Source organism: Chiloscyllium plagiosum, unplaced genomic scaffold (assembly GCF_037043375.1).
Source record: "Chiloscyllium plagiosum isolate Xiang-an unplaced genomic scaffold, Cpla_swu_hap1 HiC_scaffold_37, whole genome shotgun sequence".
NCBI lineage: Eukaryota > Metazoa > Chordata > Chondrichthyes > Orectolobiformes > Hemiscylliidae > Chiloscyllium > Chiloscyllium plagiosum.
In genome coordinates this window covers 95,250,745-95,274,376 of record NW_028270175.1, presented here as the reverse complement: position 1 = coordinate 95,274,376, position 23,632 = coordinate 95,250,745, and the positions used below count along the sequence as shown (strand labels likewise).

The 23,632-nt window shown below is 43.2% G+C and overlaps 1 non-coding gene across 1 annotated transcript; it reads left to right on the top strand.

The window, feature by feature from the left end:
- The first annotated feature begins 4,302 nt into the window (after positions 1–4,302).
- trnar-acg (transfer RNA arginine (anticodon ACG)) lies at positions 4,303–4,375 on the top strand. The gene has a single exon. It is a non-coding gene; the product is annotated as a tRNA-Arg (tRNA).
- Positions 4,376–23,632: the final 19,257 nt, after the last annotated feature.

Below are 23,632 nucleotides of genomic sequence, written 5' to 3'. Positions count from 1 at the left end.
TTCACGTTGGAACCCCACTGTTTTGCTTGTTCAGGAAGCTTTTTATCCGGTCCCACACAACATCACAAAACACAATGGGGTTGGAGAAAACGTGCCAGCATTCATTAAGGATTGTTTACCAGCTGGAAAGTATAGAGTAGGAATAAGCGCACTTTTCTCACGTTGGTGTTCTATGACGTTTGAAGTACCACAAGGATCAGTGACAGCACTGCTGCCTCACAGTGCTCGAGACCGGGGTTCAATTCCATCGTCACGCGATTGCCAACATGAATTGTGCACATTCATAGTGTCTGCGTGGGATTCCTGCGGATGCTGCTGTTTCTGCACACAGTTCAAATATTCACGGTTTAAGTGAATTGCCCATTATATCCAGGAATGTCCAGGCTTGGTGGATTGGGCATGCGAAATGCAGCATTATAGGGAGAGAGTAGGGCCTCATTGCATTGCAGAGATTCTATGATTCAATGCTTGAACCAAATTGTTCCCAAACATTATACATGATTTGGACATTTGGACCTCTTGTAATTTTTCCAAACTAGTTGATGACAGCAACTGGATCGGAATGTACATTGTAAGGAGAATGGTGGGAGCCTTCAAGTGAAGTTTGACAGCCTCAAGAATGAGTCAGTAAATGGCAGTTTATCCATAACACACGATAGCTCCACAAAGAATATCAATAATCTGGTTAAATCTGACTACCTGTTCGCAAAGTATTTTGAATTTTCATCATACCCTTGATTTTCTTTCTCCAAATGCCTTGCTCAACAACTTTATTAAAAAAAACATTGAGAAGCTTTCATGTGACAGATGTTAAGCTAACTACTTGTCATTTCCTCCTTGACTTCCCTTCTGTTCTGACTAAATAAAACTCACTGATCTGCATGGGCTGGAGAAATTGAGGACTGCAGATGCTGGAGATCAGAGCTGAAAAAGTGTTGCTGGAAAAGCGCAGCAGGTCAGGCAGCATCCAGGGAACAGGAGAATCGACGTTTCGGGCATAAGCCCGAAGAAGGGCTTCCTGAAGAAGGGCTTATGCCCGAAACATCGATTCTCCTGTTCCCTGGATGCTGCCTGACCTGCTGCGCTTTTCCAGCAACACATTTTCAGATCTGTATTGGTTCCCACGATGACTCTCCACTGATTTTATAATTCTCAGATTTGTTTTCAAATCCATCCATGGTCTTACATCCCACATCCCATTAATCCACCACTGCTTCCTGCCTAACATTCTTCTGTGCTCTTCCCACTCCTCTACTTCTGCTCTCTGTATTCGAACGCTCCTTACTCCCCCACTGCCAAATATGGATTTTACCCTGAATGAGAGAGTCTGAAGCAGTGTTGCATTGCACTAAACACTACAGGCTACTGCTCTTGGCGGTAATATGGAGTTCTACCTCATCACCATGTTATCCAAAAAAATAGATCAATTCATTCTCATGACTATGATGTAGATTCCTGCAAAATACTTGACTATTTTCTGTATGCTGGCAAGTACAGTATCTTTCTCTATCCCCTGTTTCACTTTGACTGTGACATGGCACATTTTACTGCTCCTTTATCCACTTATAACTGTCCTTTGTTTGAGGTCTGTATTTCTGGTTTTGTGTGCGGTGGGCCAGTGACAACCTGATGTGCAATTCCAAATTGTTATGAAGTTGAAAGTGTGTGCTGTACCTTTAAGAGAGGTACAATGATGTTCTGCACTGAGAGCTTATGAGAGCAGTGTCAGAGTTTACTGGAAAATTGAAAATATGTAACATTTGGCTGTGAAATAGGTACCTGAGTTGGTTGCTGTTTTGACGACAATTCAAATTTAACCAACGAGATTCATTTACGTCTCTGTAAATTAAAAGCCAATCGATTTTGAATTTATTATTCTGCCAACATCGAACAAATGAGATAATCCGATTTGGGGGTATAAGAAAGGTAGGCATTTTGAACGTTGGACAGAGTTACTGCCATCAAGGGAGAACTACAGGAGGAAAAGAAAAGCCAAAAACAAAAAGACCGATTGCGAAATGAATGGAAATAACTCTGGCAATTTGTGCAGCTAACACCAAACGAATGTTTGCATGAAAGCTGCTGGGTTGCGCTGTTGGATCTTATCATCATCACGATCACATGTGCCCCACGCGCTGACAATTGATAACTCGGCCGAATCCCAGTTCATCTGCTGCTGAAACTCTCATTTCTCCCCCTTTGATATCATTAGAGGGGACTTTAAATGAAAAGGCTGGCGATTTTGCTCGATTGAAAAATTGCAGTTCTGAGGAACGATGTTTCAAATGAACATCAAACGCGACTGTAAAAAATCAGCGAAGGAACATAAAATGCAGTGACACTGGTGGAAGAGTGCCACAGAGACCAGAAAACCTTAGTGGTATAGTGGATCTAATGGCAGTTAATCTCTCAATAATGATCAAATAAAAGGGTAGAAATAACAGTGGATTTTCACAACTCCAATGTAGTGTGTCATTGTAATGCGAAATGATTTCTGAAGTGATTTCACAGAAACTTCTCTTTTCCAATAAAACATCATTTGCTCAATCCTGCGCTGTGCACTTACCCTGAGCCCGATGTTCCAGTAATCTCTTGTCCGTGTCAGTAAAAGCTGCTCCATGAGGATTAATTACAGAACAGCTGCATCTAAATGGATTGAATTGCTTGAAGATGCCGACCATGGGATTGAGCACTTTCACCCAAAACAGTGACCGCAGTAGTACAGAATGAACAGTGCAAATGTGAGTATGAAATTGCGCAATACCTCAGTGAAATGGGAGGGTGGACGTTTAGGCGAGTTAGTTCTTGTGGGAGGGAGAGATTTCTCCGATAAAGGGTGGTTATGATGTGTGAAACGCAAAGATGTGAGATAGCGGGTGTTTGAAGAAGGAAACTTATCACCACGTAGAGTATTTTCATGTAAAACAAAGATTGATTTTCTCAGCGTTTGCTAAGCACATATTACATGGAGTAAAACGGGAAAAATGCCGATTGCTGTGACTGTGATTCGAGCAGAACTTGCTGTGTTGACAATGCCAAGGAAGAACCATTTCATGATCCTGGCGCCACATGGAAAAGCACGATGCAAAAAGCAATAAGGATCGGGGCAGAGGTTATGCCAAGAAAAGAAACACACGCACAAAGGAATACTTGTCAAACAGTGACTGAGATGTGGGAACTCATATTCGGTTGCATATATATCGCTTCTATGTCCGGAGAGACTGTAGAGATTGCAACACTGAGATTGTAGGATGATACGTTTGCGAGATATCTACAAAACTTCAAAGGGTCATGGGATACTGCAGGGTATTGCTGAAATGTATTTCTCAATAACACTGTATTTTAACATCGGTTACTTCACCAATTTCCTCACTTATTGACGTAATCATATAATAGCATGTCATATAATCCCAGTTCAAGGGCGTGGAATCAGAGAAATTGATTTGTAGTGCACCCAAAACTAATTGGAAATGCTAATGGCGTTCAGCGCGAGCATGTGGCTGCGAAAATGCAATCGGTGAGCGTAATGCCATTCTCTGATGATATAGAGGCGCGTGACATATCGAGGCTAAAAGCTCCCGCCTGAAGGAGACCGGCTTCAATTCTCACGCATCAAGAAGCAGTGGGACATCAGGCTCGGAGCTCCAATTTCACCTGCAAGAACTTGTATTCACATGGAACACGGAACTTTGGGACATCAGCTGGTCGAATAGATACTCAACTATTTTATTCTTAAGTCAGTAGTTTTCAGCAGGATACTTGTTTGTGGATTGAAAGAATATCTACAACTGGGACAGTCAAAATTACAAAGAAGAATTCTGCAAAGAGTCAATTCTTGGAGAAGCATCAGTGCAGAGTGATGCAGAGGAATGTTTACGTCATCTGCCATTCTCATATGTTTGACTTTGCACTGGATTAATTTCCATGAAGGGATTTTTTTGCTCGGTTCACAGTATTCATTTTCCTGCATATTCGCAAAAGTCACTACTGTACTCGAAACCTCTGAAAATTAACTGGTATATACAATGTGGTGATTAGGCTACGTTCACGTCAGTTATGCTGAAGAAGTGGATTCGAAATTCATCACATCACATTCCATTAAATGACTAAGCAGACAGCGTGTGAATGGAAGCTTCATGAGGACATATGTGTTTTTTTGTTTGGAAAATTCGTTGCTTTGAATGGTGATGAAGATTAGACTGAAGCAGTAACAGTGCTTATCTTTATTGCTTGTTCAACTGGTGAACATGACTGCTATTAACCGTGTCCATATTGACATCACGGCTCTTAAGGATGTGCATCGGGCCACTGGCGCAATGGATAACGTACCTGACTACGAATCAGGAGACTGTAGGTTCGAATCCTACCTGGCTCGCAGGCAGGCCAGATTTTAATCCCGCTTAAAAACTGTTTTTTCAAAAGCCAAAATATGGTGTGAGCTCCTCATCTGCAGGAACGAGAATGCCTTCATTGAATGCCCCCGAGAACATGAGAGTCAATGTCCCAGCGTCATCACAGGAGTGAAGCCGAATAGTCGCGCAGGTGACTGATGGGCACCTTTCCATTTCATAAAGCCACCGATCGAATAACTGTTGCTCGCGGTGATGCTCTGCTTTGAGCATTTTTCGAAACTCTTTGGCCAGTGGAATCAGAGAAGAATGAAAGGTTAACTGTCCAACTGATCTTTATAGAGTGTGAGTTCTCGAGTCTCCTACCCGCTGACTGATAAAGTTTTCCTACCAGTCTATTCAAAGCTTTCTGCATCTTATCGATCAAGAGCAAATGTTTCCTTCAATCTGTAATTCCTTGCTCCTCATTATTTCGTACACGTCAATCATGTCTCCTCACAATCAGCTCTGCTCTGAGAAAAACAACATTTTGAAAGTCTTGTGTTCACTGAAATTTCTTGCCTGTTTTTAACCGTTCGGTGAGTGGAGTAGTCCCACTGCAAACATTCAGCACAAACTTTCAGTCAAAGCCACTCAATGCGGGGAACCGTAGTACTGCTCTTTTCGTTAACAATGTGTAAAAGTCCCCTTTAACTTTCGATTTCGCATCCCGTGGGGCTATTTGTCCGTGTTCAACGACGTTTCCCAGGAAGGTGACTTTGGCTTTGGCAGATTCACTTTCAGCTAGGTTTACAAACCAGTTTGACTTCCGAATTCGATCAAAAAAGCCCGATAAATGCTGTAAATATTCAATCCACGAGAGTTTGAAAGTCACCAGGCACAATATACACCAATCTGTTGCGTATTCGGCAATTTCCCTGTCAGTTAACCTCTGAAATGTGGCTGAAGTGTTTTTCGTACAAACGGCATTACTTTAAATTTCTGCAGGCCAGTTGGCGTTACAAATTTGCCTTTGATCTTTCTATCAAAGTTCCCTACCAGTAACCTTTGAGGAAGTCCAACTAAGAAATGCAAGTTGCTCCTCCAATCTTTTCCACACAGTCCTCCAACTGCAGATATGTACACGCATCAGTCTTTCTAAGAACATTGATTTTGTGGTAGTCCACACATAACTGTTGGGTCTTTTCTGGCTTTGGCACCATGATGATGGGTGAACTCTATTCATTGAAACTCACTTCGGTTATGCCATATTGGTGCATACGTGATGTCTCCTTATGAACTTGTATAACTTTAAAGGGTTATGCCTGCAAGGATGTTACAGAGTCAGAACAGCATCTCCTATATTTACATAATCTACAATTAGATTATTAATTCCCAGTATATTTCAGCAGATCTCCCCATGCAAGAGTAATGACTCTTTCGATTTTCTTCTGGAAAATAACTGAATAACTTTTTGGACAACTTTTGCATTGTCCAATTTTATTTCAGGAACGTCCAATGCAGAATTCCCTGACATTGGTTCTTCCCAGTGTGTCGTAGTCAAAAACACATTCTCCTCTTGCGTTCGTTCTCTGCCAAAATACCGTTAGAGCATATTCCTATCACATTCTGTGAGATTCCTTCATGACTGGAGTCCCTATCAAGTAGCTAACCTCACTCAATTTCCTCTCAATTTGATAAGGTCTTTTAAACCTTGCTTTAAAGTTTCACAGATTAATGAATTTTAAATAATTGCATTAGTCCCAGCGGCAAAATTGTGATTCTTTGATTTCTCATACACTTCCTGCTTCACCATTTGCTGCGATACTTTTAAATACCGTCTCGACAACTTCCCAACATTATTTAGTTCAACTCTAAAATTTGACACATCATCCAAATGCATGGTCTCTGTAATCGGACTTATTAATTTTTCCTTAATAAATTTTAATGGTCCTCTTACTTTATGCCCAAAATTGGTTTCAGAAGGACTTAGTTTGGTGGATTCTTTTGGTACATCTCAGATCGCAAACAGCACTGACGCAACTCCCTTATGGAAATAATCTGGCTACTCCAAACCATAAAACCTCACTATAGTCTTTAATAATTGACGTCACCTTTCAAATGCACCCTGTGATTCTGGATTGTACACAGTAGATTTCAATCGTTTTATTTCCAAGCTATCTAAACACTCCATGAAAAGTTTCGACGTGAAGCTTGCCCGTTGAGCTAATTGTATCTCTGATGGTAGTCTTAATTTAGATTCTTAAAAAAACCGTAATTCGTCCACTATCCTTTTAGCTGTCATATTGCATGATTGAACAACATTTGGAAATATCCTCAATACATCCTTTTTCTGTTAATTAATACTTATTCCCATCTTTTATTGGATGTAGGAAAACTTCACAATGAATGAAGACACTTAAGAAAGATTCCTCGAACGCTGGGGTAGATATTAAAGGTGCAGGCTTTATTATTTCCCATGGTTTTCCTATTAGTTGAAATGTATGACACGTCTGACAAAATTCAAATGCATTCCCCTGCAATCCAGGCCGTAAAAATGTCTTTGTATTTTAGCCTCCGTTTTCATCACGCCTACGTACCCTCCAATTTGTGGCACATGCGGCACTCGCAGCACCACTTTTCTGTACCCTACTGGAAAAATAAATTCTGCCCATTTCTCACTTGCTTGAGTATGTGTTGCTCTCCATTTCCTCCTTAACATATCATTTGCTAAGTAATATCACACGGGGATGCATTCACTCTCCTTCCACGTACATGTCTTCTGATCCAACTGCTTTAATTATTCATCTTTCTGCTGTAACTCAGTAGCATAGTAGAGCTGAATATACTTGCGTTATTAACGTTTGTCCCCTGCTGTGTCCCACCTACCTGACAAAAAAAATTGTAATCATATTTCAGCTTCCATATCCGTGCCTTTTGATTTGTCCTGCTTCAGCTTGTGACTTTGTGATTGCGTTAAGACACAATCTGGGAAAATTCCTTGATAAACGTCCTGCATTGCTGCACTTGCCTGCATCTCGACTGGCTTTTCAACTGGAGTCGGCAGCACGCTTACCGGTGATTGAGCTATATCATTTGCAAGCACAAATTGTATTCTTGGAGCTGAGAGTTTGTCCAGACCTCCCAGCAGAAATTCCCCACTCTTTCTGCCCACTCTCGCCTCACTGTACATAACTGAGCAATTTTTCGTCCCACCATGAATTCCCGTACACATAGTTCTTCAGGAGTATATGTTTCTCCCTCCTTCTGAATCACAGACAGGCACGATCCTGTGTCCCTCAATATTGTTAACTCTCTATCTGTTACCCCTGGCCAAGGTAAATGAACTTTACCTTTGCAGGTATATTTTTAAAGCACATCTGGCACTTCCCCCTTACCAACCTCTGATCGGCTTGTGCACTCCGATGCAGCTTTCCACCCTCCACTGTGCTTTCTATTGCCACGCCAACAAAATATCCAGGCTTGTTTTGTTTCCCTGCATCTGAATTTCCAGTGCTTTCCCTAGTTCTCCAACACTGATTTCATGTGGCCTACTTTATTGCAATGAAAACCTCAGATTTTGTACCCTTCAAGAGTTTCCTATTTCCTCTGTGATAAGTTATCCTAATGATTTTCACAGAGATTTAACTTTCCCTTTCCACGTATGGATTTCTCTTTGCCCCAATTTCTATCCTTCAGACTTAAAATGATTCTGGAAACCCATCCCTGTTTTATGGACCACTTCATAACAATCAGCCATTTCAGCTGCTAACCTTGTCGTTTTAACAATGTACTCTTCCAAAGTAAGCTTATCTTCAGCCTTTATCTCCAGCCTTTTAAGGTGAATTCCTTTAATAATTGCCAACTTCTGAAGTTCAAACTGTGTCTCCCTTTCTCTCTGCTCTGCTGCTCTCTCTTCTTCCCTCTTTCTGCTTCAAATCGTATCTCACACTGTTCAAATCTGGTGTCCTTTCCTTATCTCGCGAGTCTAACTCAAGCTGCTTCATGTTCAAATAAATTTTCACCATCTCCAAAAATTTCATGGATTTTACAGCTTAGTTAAATGGTGAGCTACTGCGGGAAAGATCTCTCCTTTCCTCACCGAAAGAGGCAAATACAACCCCAGTATGTCTGCTAATTCCAGAAACCCGGCCTGAATTCCTTTTTGTAAAACTACCAACTTTACATCGTCCATAGCAAGACAACTCTTTGAACCTAAATGAGACATTGCTTTCCCAATCCAAATCAACACCCGAAATAAAGACGCAAGCACCTATCAGTTGCTCTTTTAATCCATCAACTAATTCCCAATTTATTATTGACGAGGCTAATCCATTCAAAACGTTATTAAGCAGACAACTCAGACCGTAACGTTATATTTTTTCGTTAAGCGTACAGTGAAAATTACCCGAGTAAGCTAGTTTCAAAAATTATTCACAAAATGACGGATTGAAAAACAAAAGACAGAATATAGAATACCCACAGAACTTAGTCTATCCAAAGTAGACTTACTTATGCTGTTCTGAAAATACACAGCAATCCTTAAAAAAAAGTAGCTTAAAAACAGTAAAAATGAAACAGAAGCTTACAGTTAAAAATTAGAAGGGCAGAAGGAGAGAGGTTATTAGTTAGTGCACCATTGCTGCAGGATCTCAAAACCGGAATTCAGCTTTCCAGAATGACCACTCCTTTTCCATTATACAGTTCATTTCTAAAACATTAAATCTTTGGCCTTAAGCCTCAGCTGTTTACGGAGAAACGAAAGGCCTCACAGTGAACACTTTCATCTCTGTAACACTTCATCCGATTCGGAGCCCGAACAATGCCTTGGATAAAAATATATCAAGAGACATTATCCTTGAGAAAAAGTACAGCTCCGTTTCTTTTTAAAAAAGAGAACATCTTTGTGAGAGCCCAGTCCGTCCAAACTGTCGTCATAAGTGAAAATCTTCGAACAGACAATATCCTGGTAAATGTGTTCTGCAACGTTTCCAATGCTATCACATCCCTGCTGTAATGATAATTGCAGAAAGACACACAGTACTCCAGATAGAGCCGATTGAGCAACTGAAATTAACAACTTAGAAAGCCACAGAAACTGCACTTTTCCACTAATGTGACTTTTACACAATACTGCCCCGTGGAGACAGTGAGAACTGCAGATGCGAGAACTCAGAACCGACAGTGTGGTGATAGAAAACACAGTAGGTCAGGCAGCATGCGAGGAGCGGGGGAGTTGATGATTCGGACAAAAACCCTTCATCAGGAATGAGGTTTGTGGCCGTGGGGACTGATAGATAAATGGAAAGTTCGGGGGTTTGGGGGCATGATAGCTGTGAATGCGAGGAGTAGATAAAGGTGGAGAATAAGATACTAGTTCTGACAGGAGGTGGAGCGGGTAGGTTGGAAAGGTGATGTGCAGGTCATGAAGGCAATGCTGAGTTGGAATCATGAAACTAGAATAATGTGAGGGAAGGGCGAATGAGGAAATTTGTGATCCCATGTGGCAGCAAGGGCCCAAGGGGAAGATGAGGCCTTCTTCTTTCAGGCGACAGGTGTTCAGGGAATGTCAATGAAGGAGGCGCAGGACCTGCATGTGCTTGGCAGATTGAGGGGGGAGAATGAATTTCATCAGTGATGAGCTTCTAACTGCATATCCAAACTATTATTATGAACATGTTGTTACATCTTAGGAACAGTATCTAACACTACCCCGCCTGAGGAGAAGGCGAGGATTGCAGATGCGAGAGATTAGAGTCAGGAAGGATGCCGCTAGATAGCACAGCGGTTAGGCAACATCGGAGGACCAGGAGTGTCAATGTTTCCAACATTCCTGACGAAGAACTTATGCTCAAAACATTGACTTTCCTACTCCATGAATGCTGCCTTACCAGGTGTACTTTTCCAGATCCACACTTTTAACTCGACACCGCCTCAGCTCAACTGCATCGGAAAATTAAGATGCAACTGTCACCACTCAGTTGATTCTTCTGTCGCATGCGAGACAAACTGCAACATTCATTTCCCCATAAATATCAAGTCATTCAGATCGCTAAAGAAAAGAAAAATGCAGAGGCTGAATATCTGAGAGAAAATAAATAATAGTTGTAGAATTCAGCATCCTGTCAGTTCAACTGAATGTTTGGATATTAAAATTGGTAAAGGAAAAGAGAAAGCTGCAGTTCAATAACTGCTACGGTCTGTTTCGATCAGGCAATGCATGCTCACCTTGTCAAGTGCTGATAGGAATGGAGGAATATATATTTGCTTCGCCACTGCTGAACAGATGAAAAATATCATTTTGCCTTCCGAATCAGTTGATGCTCCTGCAGAAAAGTCAATGTGACTCATAAACCCAGCACAGCCAGTTCGGTGTGCATTTCAGAGTCCTGCAACATCGAATTTTATTTAAAAGATCTTTATTGATTGTTCCTTATAAATATGGCATTCTCCATTTCATTATGCATTGGACAATATTGTATCCACTCACTTATTCATTGGTTAATCACTCAATTTTAGTATCCCTAACGTTCCATTCACGACTTAACTACTAAACTACTTTAACGAAAAAAATGCTTATTTTTAAAACCGAACACTGAGCTGAAGCAATGCCTGTTGGAAATCATTCTCTCACTCTCTATACCTTATTTAGTGTGTCTCAGTGCCTGTCACCTTAAACCTGTGCCCTCCAGTTTTGAACTTCACCATCCTGCGCAAACGATTTAGTCCAGTTGCCTATCCATGCCCCTCATGATTTTTTTAAACCGTGAGAACGTTACGTGCTGCCTGGAACATTCCAGCGAAAAAGCCCCTGCCTACCCCATCTCCACGCTTAACTAAAGCCCTCAGGTCCCCACAACATCCTTGTAACTCATTTGTGCACAGTTTCAATTTTCACAAAATCCTTCCTGTAGAAGTTGACCATCACTGCAAGCAGTATTCGAAATGTGATCTCACCAATGCTCTATATCGCCACAACATGACATTCCAATTTGGATAATCGACTTTCTGATTAATGACAAAACGTGTGCCAAGTACTTTCTTCACAATCTTGTCTACTTGTGACACCACTTTATCTGCTTTTATAAATTTTGCCTTGACTGATAAAGTTGTGATTGTCACGATGTTCTGCTGCCTTCACGGATATGTGGCCCAACATGCAAAGTCTCTCTGTTCCTCTGGGTTTCCTCGTGTCCTGCCATTCATTGAGTAATCAGTTGACATGTTACTCCCAATGTGCATCACCTCATGTTTTTCATGGTTAAATTCAACATCCCCTATCTGAATTTGACATTTGACAAATTCATCTCTGAGCTCCTCTATCCTAAGACCTTCTTCCTCACTATTAACCATTTTGCTAATATTTGCATCATCGACAACTCTGCTTCTCATTTCCCTCGACTTTGTTCTATATTATTTACACACACCCACAAACGACATGGGACCCAGCATTCATCCTTGTGTTACACCATTGAATGCCAGTTCCAGTCACACAAACAGCCTTCTATCACCATCCTGTGTCTCCTACCACCACCAAATTAAGTTTGGATCCAACTTGCCAGGGGACCTTAAATTACTTTTCACTTTTATCCTCTCACCAGTCTCAGTTTGGTGTCGTGTTAACGGCTATGTTGAAATCCACACAAACAACATCAACTTCACTACCCTCGTTTAAAAACCCGATCACTTGCCAATAAAATATATTTAATTTAATCTGTTAGGCATGACATTCTGTAACAAAGCCGTGATGACTCTTCCTGATGAAACTTTGACTGGACAAGTGGCAGTTAACTCTCTCCTTCAGGGTTTGCTCAAAAAGGTTCCTTTTAATTGATGTGACACTCACTGCTGTGTGATTCTCTGGTTTATCTCTCGCAATCTTGCTGAAAAGTGGAACTGCGTTTGTATAGTCCACTACAAGCACAAAGAGGAAAGTAAAACATTTCCTCCCTTGTCACAGAGGAACATAAGATAAAAGTCCGTCTTGAATTGGGAAAATGCCCACTTCAAGCCGCTCAGAACCACGAACACTTCATCAGTTTCTATGTCAAACTTCTTCAGAACCTTTCCATCCCACGCCCTGCATTCTGTCCCTATCCCTTAGCACAAGAGGACTGTTCGCTTGCTGAACAAGTAAAGTGATTCACTCAGTTATCCCATTTGCTGACACAACTGTACTGTCACACTGGAAGGAGATCATTCAGATATTTTAACTCGAAAATGCTGTATTAAGCCTTTGTGGTTATAAAATATTTTGCTTTGATAGCCATAGTCTATTACAGTGAGAAATGGTGTGAATTTTCTCTAACTGAAAAACATTCACTTAATTCCACCGCGTGTGGAGATTCCTATCTGTTCCCATCTGACATGACCGAGATTTAGCTCTCTGTTGTTTACCATATCCAGAACAGAACTGCTGCACAAATCCAAGCACATGATTTCTATATTTATTGACCTACGAAATCGATGCCAATGCCTCACATTGTAATGGGATTCATCAACAAGGGAGCTTTTCAGGATTAACACAGTTGTGTCTTATGTGCAGAGGGTCATTACACAAGCACAGTATCAAGCTTCCTCAGGGGCAAGACCAAAAGATGCTGGAAAGAGAAATCGGAGTTAACATTTTCAGTCCAGTGACACCGTCCTTAGCATTGATGGTTTCCAGGAAAAGTTTGGTCTATATGCAGAAGATATGTGGGGCTGCTGTAATTAGGAGGGAACGAGATGTCGGGATAGAGCCGAAAGAGAGAGACTAACAGTTGGACATAGGAATTGATAGTGATTTGTTTGGAGCATTAACAACTGTACACGGAGACTGTTTATGACTAACCATAAATATTGTGTAATGGCTGCTGTGCTATAACTAGGCCTGGTGGGTGTGTCGGGGGCCAGGACATGGGAGACTTCAGGCCTCTAAAATGATTGAAATTGGTATGGATGGTCGCGGGGTTCTCAAGCAGAAAATGGTCTGTTACTTTTTCAGCATGCGCTGAGCTATGGTGGAACACTGCAGTCAGCCTGAGATAAAGACGTTGGCTAGGAAGCATGGTTCTGTGCTAAAGGAGCAGTCAACTGGAAGCTCAGGGACATATTTGGCTATAGTACTTTGTATTCTGCAAAACGGTCATTCAATCCAGACTTCATTTCCCAAGGTAGTGGCGACCACAATATGAGCAGTGAATCTATTCGACTGGATTGTGCAAAGTGTAGGTAAAGTGTGGCTTCACCTAGAAGATGTGTTTGAGCACTTGTGTACTAAGCAGGGAGTTAAGAAATGGACAAGTGAGGAGAAGCAAGAAGCAAGAAGAAAGGATTGCGTAGAAGATATTATTAGAGATGTTGTTAATAAATGGGTAAGAAAGCGACCATAAAGGCACTATACCTGAATGCTCGTACTTTTCGGAAGAAGGTTGGGGATATAACGGCATAAATTATCACGAACGAATACAATTTAGTAGACATTGCAGAGACATGGAGACAGCATAGTCAAGACTGGTAGGTAAATATTCACGGGCATGAGACAATTCGGAAGGACAGAAATGGTGGTAAGGAAGGTGGTGTAACTCAAACATTCAAGGACAACCTCAGACCGATACTGACAGGTGATATACGCTCTGTGGAGAATGAGTTTAAATCCATTTGGGAGGAAATTAGAAGTTCGAAGAATAAAATGTCATTGATTGTCGGAGTCTACCGGCTCCAAATTTTAAGATCACATTGGGGAGGGCAGGAAACAAAGACATAAATAACACCTGAAAAAATGGTATGGCAATTATCATGCGGATTTTAATCAACATGTCGATCGGTCGAAACAGCTCAGTCAGGGTAGCCTTGATGAGGAGAGTATTGGGTATCTGCGATAGATTCCTTAACTACTGTGTAATGGAACAGGCCAACAAGGGGAGAGGCCAAATTAGATTTGGTACTGGGTAATGAACAAGGCAAGGTGATAGATTTGGCGGTAGGTGAGCACTTTGGTGATAGTTACCAAAATTCAATTATGTTTACTTGAGCTTTTTAAAGGGATAGGTATACACCGGAGAGCTACAAACTTGTTAAAACTCGCCAGGTGACTAACCAGATAGATGTGGATAATGTCGTTCATGTAATGCACGTTTGGATTTCAGTTAGCCGTTTGATAAATTTCGCCATGGTAGATGACTGCACAAAATACTGAGGTATTGTCTTGAAGAGTATTTGGTGCTTTGGACTAGATAATAGCCAGCTGCAAGTAGACAGAGGGTGTTATTTGATGGGAAAACGTCATCCTGGAATTCAGTTGCTTTTGGTGTAATGCAACGATCTGTTTTGGGCTCACTGCTTTTTCTCATTTTTATTAACAACCTGGATGGGGGCGTAGAAGGAGTGGTTCGTAAATTTGCGGACGAAACTAAGTTCGGTACAGTTGTGCATAGTGCTGAAAGATATTGTAGGTTACATAGGGACACAGGTAAGATGCAGAGCTGGGCTGAAGGTTGGTAAATGGAATTTAATGCAGAGAAAATGTGAGAAAGAGCATGGCATTAAAATTAGCACAGAATATAAAGATCGATAGCAGAAGTTTCTATAAAAATATAAAATGAACAAGAGTGGCAAAAGTAAACGTTGACACTTTCGTGGATAATAAGGGGCATTTACTTATGAGATATGCGGAAATAGCCATGACATTGAACAGGCATTTGCGTCGATCTTCACGGTGGAGGATATCAATAACATGCCAATAATTGACAAAGTGATGACGGTTGGTGACGACCTAGGAACAGTCATTATAACAAAAGAGCGAGTGTTGGATTGTGGGAGCTAATTAACACGATGGTGTGTTAAAAAGAAGTGCGCTGGTGGTATTTTTCCAAAATTCTTTGATCTCTGGGGTAGTCACAGCTGATTGGAAAACACAAATATGACATCACTGTTTAAAAAGGGAGGCAGACAGAATATGAGGAATTAGATCAGATTACTTACAGTGTCGAAACAGGCCCTTCGGCCCAACAAGTCCTCACCGACCACCGAAGCGCAACCCACCCAGACCCATTCCCCAACATTATAGAACATTGTTTAACCTCTGTAGTGCACCACGGTCCCGCGGTGGGAATGGTTCCTGGCGAAGGTGGACAAGGGCGGGGAGGGGAATATATGTTTGGTAATAGTATTTCGCTGGAGGTGGTGGAATTAGGAAAATACTTCGTTGATGACTTGGAGTACCACAGCGCTTAAGATTCCAGACCATGTTCTGAAAAACATGGGATGAGAATGGAACGTTGCTTCATGACGGACATTTGAAAGATGTGTCCAAAGTCCTTCTTTGGTTCAGTGAAAGTCACAATGTCTTTGAGAAGCTAACTTTAGCAGCCAAAAGCATTGTGGCCACAAGAGCAGGTCATAGTCAGAGATTTTCGTGACTCCCGAACGCCTGTATGACACATAGCCTGCGACGACACGCCACCTATGATTTGTCACTGGCATTCTCCACTAACAGCTGTTCACTCTCCGAACGAGAGTATTATTCACCTCATGGACCAAATGTTCTTCTCTTTCTTTTGTTCTTTCCCGACCAACTGTTTACTCTTTTACAATACAGAATGAGACATGATGGGATAGTTCCTGTTCGCCTGGATGATTGCAGTGTTAAAGAAACAATGCACAGGAGAAGCACAGCAGATTAGTCAGCATCTGAGTTGCAAGAGACTTTTAAATCACAACCTTGTTGTGGATTCCTTAGTGCAGTTACAACAAAACTGAAAAGCTCAACACCGTCCAGAACAGAGCAACTGAATTGAGCCGCAACACACAACTAATAAAACATCGACAAACATCCATTCCCATCACAACCAAACACTCAGACATGCAGTCTGCACCATCCACAAGATGCACTGCAAATGTTCACCAAGGGTCCTTAAACTGTGCATTACAAAATTACAACTAATTCCATCTAATAGGAAAAGTGTAGTAAATAGGTAGGAAAGACCTACAACCCACAGACCATCCTGCTCTAGAAATATATTGGCGTTCCTCCAGAATCACTGGGTCAAAACTGTGGATTTCACTCCCCTTTATTTTGGGTCTACCAACAGCACACGGAAACGATGGTTCAAGAAAGCAACTCATCACCACCTTGTCCAGTCAAATCAGGGATGAACAGTAAATGCTGACCTCTTACATAGAACATAGAACAATACAGCGCAGTACAGGCCCTTTGGCCCTCGATGTTGCGCCGATCCAAGCCCACCTAACCTATACTAACCCACTATCCTCCATATACCTATCCAATGCCCGCTTAAATGCCCATAAAGAGGGAGAGTCCACCACTGCTACTGGCAGGGCATTCCATGAACTTACAACTCGCTGAGTGAAGAACCTACCCCTAACTTCAGTCCTATATCTACCCCCCCTTAATTTAAAACTATGCCCCCTTGTAATACCCGACTCCATACGCAGGAAAAGGTTCACACTGTCAACCCTATCTAACCCCCTAATCATTTTGTACACCTCAATCAAGTCACCCCTAAACCTTCTTTTCTCTAATGAAAACAGCCCTAAGTGTCTCAGTCTTTCCTCATACGATCTTCCTTCCATACCAGGCAACATCCTGGTAAACCTCCTCTGCACCCGTTCCAGTGCCTCCACATCCTTCCTATAGTATGGCGACCAAAACTGCACACAATATTCCAGATGCGGCCGCACCAGAGTCTTATACAACTGCATCATGACCTCAGGACTCCGGAACTCAATTCCTCTACCAATAAAAGCCAGTATGCCATATGCCTTCCTCACCGCACTATTTACCTGGGTGGCAACTTTCAGAGATCTGTGTACATGGACACTAAGATCCCTCTGCTCATCCACACTACCAAGTATCCGACCATTCGCCCAGTACCCCATCTTTTTGTTATTCTTCCCAAAGTGAATCACCTCACACTTAGCTACATTGAATTCCATTTGCCACCTTTCTGCCCAGCTCTGCAGCTTCTCTATATCCTGCTGTAACCTGCCACATCCTTCCTCACTGTCAACAACTCCTCCGACTTTCGTATCATAATACCTACACCCAACGAAGAATGAAAATCATACGTTTTGGAGTTTTGAGTCGTTCTCTCTTACTGAGATATATCTGGTTTTATTTGAGGGGTATCAAAGATGAGGATTTGCTGTTGGGAAACTGAAACGATGCATCGCATCAGAATTTGATGGAGCTGCTTTGTTCCATGTAGCCTGATCCTCACCGGCCTTTGAAAATGAAAGCAGAATGTTACATTCAAAGTGGAGTGAAAGCATTCACTATCTGAACTATCGAGACATAATTGGAGGGGCGCTGGAGAGGAACTGCGGTAATGTGGTGACGATTCAGTTACTTGTCTGCCCTGAATATTCATCAGTGCAACCACACTGGGGAAAAGCCATTCAACTGTTCTGAGTGTGAAAAGGGATTTGCTCAGTTTTCTAACTTGCTGACTCACCAGTGGGTTCGCACGGAGAAGAAACCATTTAATTGTCCAGAGTATGGAAAAGGCTTTAAAAGTTCTCACGAACTGCTGTACCATCAATGTGTTCAAGTTGATGAGAAACCATTCAAGTGTTCTCACAGAGGGAATGGGTTCAGGCCGTCACTTGATCTCACTTTACATCTGCGAACCCAGTGGACAGAGGCCGTTCGCCTGTCCTCAGAATGGGAAAACATTCAGTCAGTCATTCAGTCTGCTGAGACACCAGTGAGTTCACACAGAGTAGAGACCATTCGTCCGCTGTGATTTGAAGTAATTAATTGATTCCGGCAATCTGCTGAAATACAAGAGAGTTCAACTGGAAAGAGACAATTAACCTGCTCTGACGTTTCTCAAACTTACTGAAAGACGAGTGAATTCATATTGGCGAGAGGCCATTCATATGTTCTGAATTGGGGAAAGGATACACTTAAGCCATCCGTCCTCCTGATACACCAACGGGTTCACTGTGACAATAACTTGTTTTAATGACGCAGTGTGGGAAATGCTTTATAAGTTTCCACTAATTGAGGTCCCATCAACTTGTTCACGCTGATGAGAACACAATCTTATGCTCTCACTGTAGGATTGTTGTTTCTTTGATAAAAGTGAATGCACTTCACGAGATCTTCATTTCGATGTGAAGAGCATTCAGAAATGCTGAATGCATCGATGTATCTTTCAGTACAAATCCACACTTAACAATGAAGAAGAGGATCAAGAACAGGACAGTCAATGGATATCTACCAGTCTCCTCTAATTGTACGGAAATCCGGGAAAAGAATCTTTGAATTTGATGTGATTGAAAACTGAACAATTAAACATCAGATCAATTGAAGAGATTAAACACATCCAATGAAGTAAACTCCGGCTGACAGATTGAACACAGTTCAATTCTCGATGCAATAACTCCATATCGCATTCACATGCGACCTCACTGGATTGTTTGCACTATTACCATCTTACCAGACCGCAGAAGCTGCAGCCTTCATTTGAGAAAGAAGGGGCTGGTGGTAATTTAACCAGAGCACCACCTGCCCACAGGTCAGAGAATATTTCGTGAAGAACAACGTTTAAATTAACCTCAAACCAGTGATAGGAATTGGAACCACGCTGTGAGCATCACACTGCTTTATAAGCCAACAAAGCAGCCAACTGAGCGAAACAGATTCCACCTGAATGGGCTGTCACACGTGCGAATAAGTATTTGAATCCCAAGTTACCCACAGTGCAAATTAACTGCCTTTCCATGCACGTTGGCTCAGTGTTTAGCACTGCTGGCTCAGAGCATGAGGGGCTGGCTTTGATTCCAGCCTGGGAGGTCTGTCTGTGCGGAGTTTGCACGTTCTCCACGTGTCTGCGTGAGTTTCCTCCAGGTCCTCAAATTTCATCCCACAATACAAAATGGTGCGCCAGTTAGGTGACTTGGCCATGATATATTACCCATAACGTAGGTTAATAGTTGGGGTAAATATAAGAGAGGGTTATGGTTCTGTGTGCACTTTGGAGGGTTTGTGTGGATTTGTTGGGCCGAAGGGCCTGTTGCTGCACTGCAGGGATTCTCATGCGTTTTCTGGTGTCCCATCACATTATTGCTACTCCTTAAGCCCTTTTCAAAGTCAGATCATTAAGATTTTCTCGCATTTGTGAGAACAAGTCCATATCTGCGGAGATTGGAGACCCGAGTGAATCACTTCCCAGGCAAGGAGCAAGTAAATATTTATCGCTCGTGTGAATATGCTCGTGCTCACTGAATCGAGATGACCAGGTGAATCTCTTTCCACACTCAGTGCAGGCCTCTCTACAGTGTGCCCATTCTTCTTTATCTAAAGCTTTGCTGAATTAATAAATCCCTTCTCATACACAGAACAGACGAATGGTGTCTCTCCAGTGTCATGTCGATCGGATGATATTAGACGGTGTTGTGAAGATAATCGCTTACCAAACAGAGAAGACAAATCTTCTCTCCCTTTGTTGAAGTCATTTGCGTGCCATAAGGATTGATCCCCGAGTGAATGCCTTCCCGTCCATGGAACAGCTGAGTGGCTTGTCCCCATGTGAACAGGTTCATGTTGAATTAAGATTTTGAATTTACAACCTTTGCAGATCTGAAAGTTTATTTCTCAACAGTGTGGGAAATGACATGCAAACCTGCCTACACACAGCATGGCCAATAAGAACACAGAAAATCAAGCCTGTCCAAGCCATACAAGGAACACCCAAAATGCGTCAGCATTGACCAAACAGGCTGACAAGGGAAACCATACATGATCACAGTTATTCACAAACCAGGGAATACACTTCCCAAGGCAATCTACCAATAAGTTTCCTCGACACGATAAACACAGCTGAACCAAAGGCCGAAGGGTAATCTAGTACCCCAGTGATATCAAAGCCACATGAAGCTCAGGTCAGCCAGGGATGCGCCGGAATACCTTGTTCATCTCTGGAGAGCAACAATGGTATCACCTTACTGCCAAGGGAAAGGACATTCTCACATAACCACGTAGAGATCTGGAACCCCCGATCACATTCTTGAACTGATTAATGCTGCTGGATGCTTGATTGAGTCCAGACTGTATCAATCACGTCCAGAGCTTGTGCAGTAACCCGGATCCAGCCAGGGGAGAGCCGGATGGGCACGGGAAGCCTGGCAAAATAGAATGAGAGACTGCTGAAAACATTTTTCGCATCAATCCTAAGAGATTCCTCATCTCGAAGGAAATTAACCGGGGCTCCACCAGTTCACTTTTTTTTCTGTCTTGTGGTTTCTGAGCATTTGCTTTGGATGTGTCTGCTTGTTTTGCGGTAGCTGACTGCATGTCTTTTCAGTTTCGGGTGTCTCGCCTAAGTGTGTTTATCCATCAGAGAAGTGTTTGTTTACAGTGCGGTGCGCGATAATCCTTCATTGCTTGACCTGTCAATCACTCACTGCTTGTGTGAGTACTTCCTTTGTCTTTCCTCGAAAACTGAAGTGCAATGCTTAGCAGTCAGCGCAGGACGTCCAGTACGCCATGGGGGCAGGGAATTCCACCCACTGCTGGGATGTGCTAGCTGGGCAACCCCAACCATGTGGTGAGAACGGCCCAGGACCGAAGTTGTACAAGATGATATTGAGGAGGCATGTAAGTTTCGATTCCCTACTGTGTAGAAACGGGCCCGTCGACCCAACCAGTCCACTCCGACCCTCGGAAGAGTAAGCCGTGCAGACCCATTTCCCTCCCACCAATGCACCTGACACTATGGGCAATTTTGCACGGCGATTTCACCGGACTTGCACACCTTTGTGATTGTGTGAGGAAACCGGAGCACACGGGGGAGTCCCACGCAGACATGGGGGAATGTGCAAACTGCACACAGACAGTCGCCCAAGGCTGAAATCGAACCTGTGACCCTGGCGCTGTGAGGTAGCAGTGCTAACAATGCCGCCCTGTAAATACGTGAAAATCAAAATAAAGATAGGCGATTCTCTTGTTATCCTGGTTCACTGGCAGACACTGTGCTGAAAGAGACAGGGGATGGCGGTTACTTTACCCACTTCACAGGAGACGTTTACACATGTCCACAAGGAAATTGGCTATATGGGAGGTCCTTTAAATTCAATAAGCTTGATTATTGGACCACGTCCAATACGGGAGGGCACATTGACCCCTCCTGGGACACTGTATGCACAAACGATAACTCCAGACTCACAAGAAGCCCGACTGCTTGCCGAAATTACCAGACCACCAACTGTCAGTTTCCCCGCATCATGATTGGGTCCACTCCCCTGAAAAAGACCTGGATCCACGCAGAGATCTGGGCCATGCTACAAGATGCCCCAGACCCGTTGAAGTGACAGCTCCCGTTCTCCAATTGGGTCCTCGAAATTTCCTGTATTTTCAACTGTCGGTCCCAAGATGTGCAGACCGTATTACAGCTTGTGCATATGACCCACTTGGTGAACATTAGCCCTGCTATTGACTTCCCCATCCAATCCTGGGGCACCGCTTCAGACTGGGAAAAAGTGGCTGGAGAGCACCGTGTAGGATGCAATAAAGGCCAGTGCAAGACGGCACGCCGATTTCGGGCTGTTATCCAGTGTCTGCAGAGCAGCCAAGCATTTGCGCGATGTCATTGTCCGCTTTAGGGAGGTCTGTGACGCCTCGTCAGGCATTCCATTAGCAGAGAAGGAAAAGCTTGCCGTGCAGACCATACATATGCTCACGTTTTCACGTTGCACAATCGAACGACGAGCAGGACGGACAATTTACTTGTACTTAATAACTTGGACGGGAATGGGCTGTTCACTGCACCAAAACCGACGGGGGCATTCGACTGGCTCGCACAACCTGACAACCACAGGGAGACCAACAGGCCAGTACAGCAAGCTAGGGCAATTCAAAGAAGGCAGTGCTGGAACAGTGTGAAATTGGAACACTGAGTGACACAGTGCTGGTCCAGGCAATGTCGCCCAGGGCCATCTACCCTCTCCCTCTCCCCTCAGGCACGACAGCAGTCCACCGCACAACAGAGGCAGCTTCAACAGGCTGCCTGCACTGTGGCTGTTCCCTTTCCCGTGCTCCAGAAACTAACTAGAGCTATTGTGAGAGTGAGTTTTCACAGGCGATCTCAATATGTCTCTCAAACACCCCGCCTGAAATTCCGATGATGGATGTGCAGGTGGTGGGGAGCTGGTCATTTCTTTTGTGTTGGATACTGGGTCTGTCCAACCGTCTGCGGCTTCCGACTCAGAAAATTACCTGAGTTGCAAGACCCTCTGCACTATACGGTTTTTGAGAATACCCATAACAGACCCACTCTCCTAACCCATTAACTCCAGTATTGGCCCTGCCATTGCGACTGATGTTGCCATTATTTCAGACCCTTGTCCAGTCGCCCTCCTGAGCCGGCACACCTTATGTAAATTGAATGCCAGTATCCACTGTTCCTCTGAGGATCTCACATTAGAGAACCTGGACGTCCAATATTCCATGCTGAGGGCAGTAATTTCACACAGCCCTGAACCCTCTGACCAGGTAAACTCCTGATGCTCTTGGTCATGCTACAATTCACCTATCTGCGCTCTTCTCGACCCCCACTTGCCCTATGGTCAATGGTCCCTTTCTGTAGACAGTTCACTGACTCCCTGCTCCCAGTGGGGTGCGCAATTGACGGTATTGACTTGTCATGCATCCCACCAGAATTAATTGAAAATAGCGACACACCACGGTGATATATAATAACAAAGTAGATACTTGTGAAATCTAAGGACTTCAAGGTGACCTTCTTAGCAAATACGGGCGCTATGATGTTGTTGTACCTCTGCACTGACAGCTGAAGTGACGTCAAGCTGCTCTCTGTTTTCTCCGTTGGTTTCGATCATTCTGGCTCTCGTCTGATTGCCTGTGGACGACAGGGTGCCGACAACGTGGAAGCTTTCTGCGTGGTTTCTGGTGTAATTTTCAGAGGGGACGAGGAGCTGCTGTTTGTCACGGGAAGTGACTGTGAGGCCCCCAACCCCCACTCCTCCGAAACCCCACAACTCCCCATAACCCAGTTACTGCTGTCAGCAGCTGATCTACCCTGTCAGGGCACACTGGACCCTCCTTACCCTGACCTTTTGGAAGGACAGTCTGCTGCCATGAATTTGGCAATGGCTGGATATGATGTGTTTTGCTTTAAATTTCACTTTCATCTCTGGCCACATGTAAGTTCTTCAGTTTAACCTTGTAACCCTTCCAGAAAATGTCCGCTCGCTGATCCCTTTTTGTCAACTTAACCAGGTTCCCCACGCATACTCACCACCTCAGCAATCCCTACTTGAACTTGCCCACATTGACT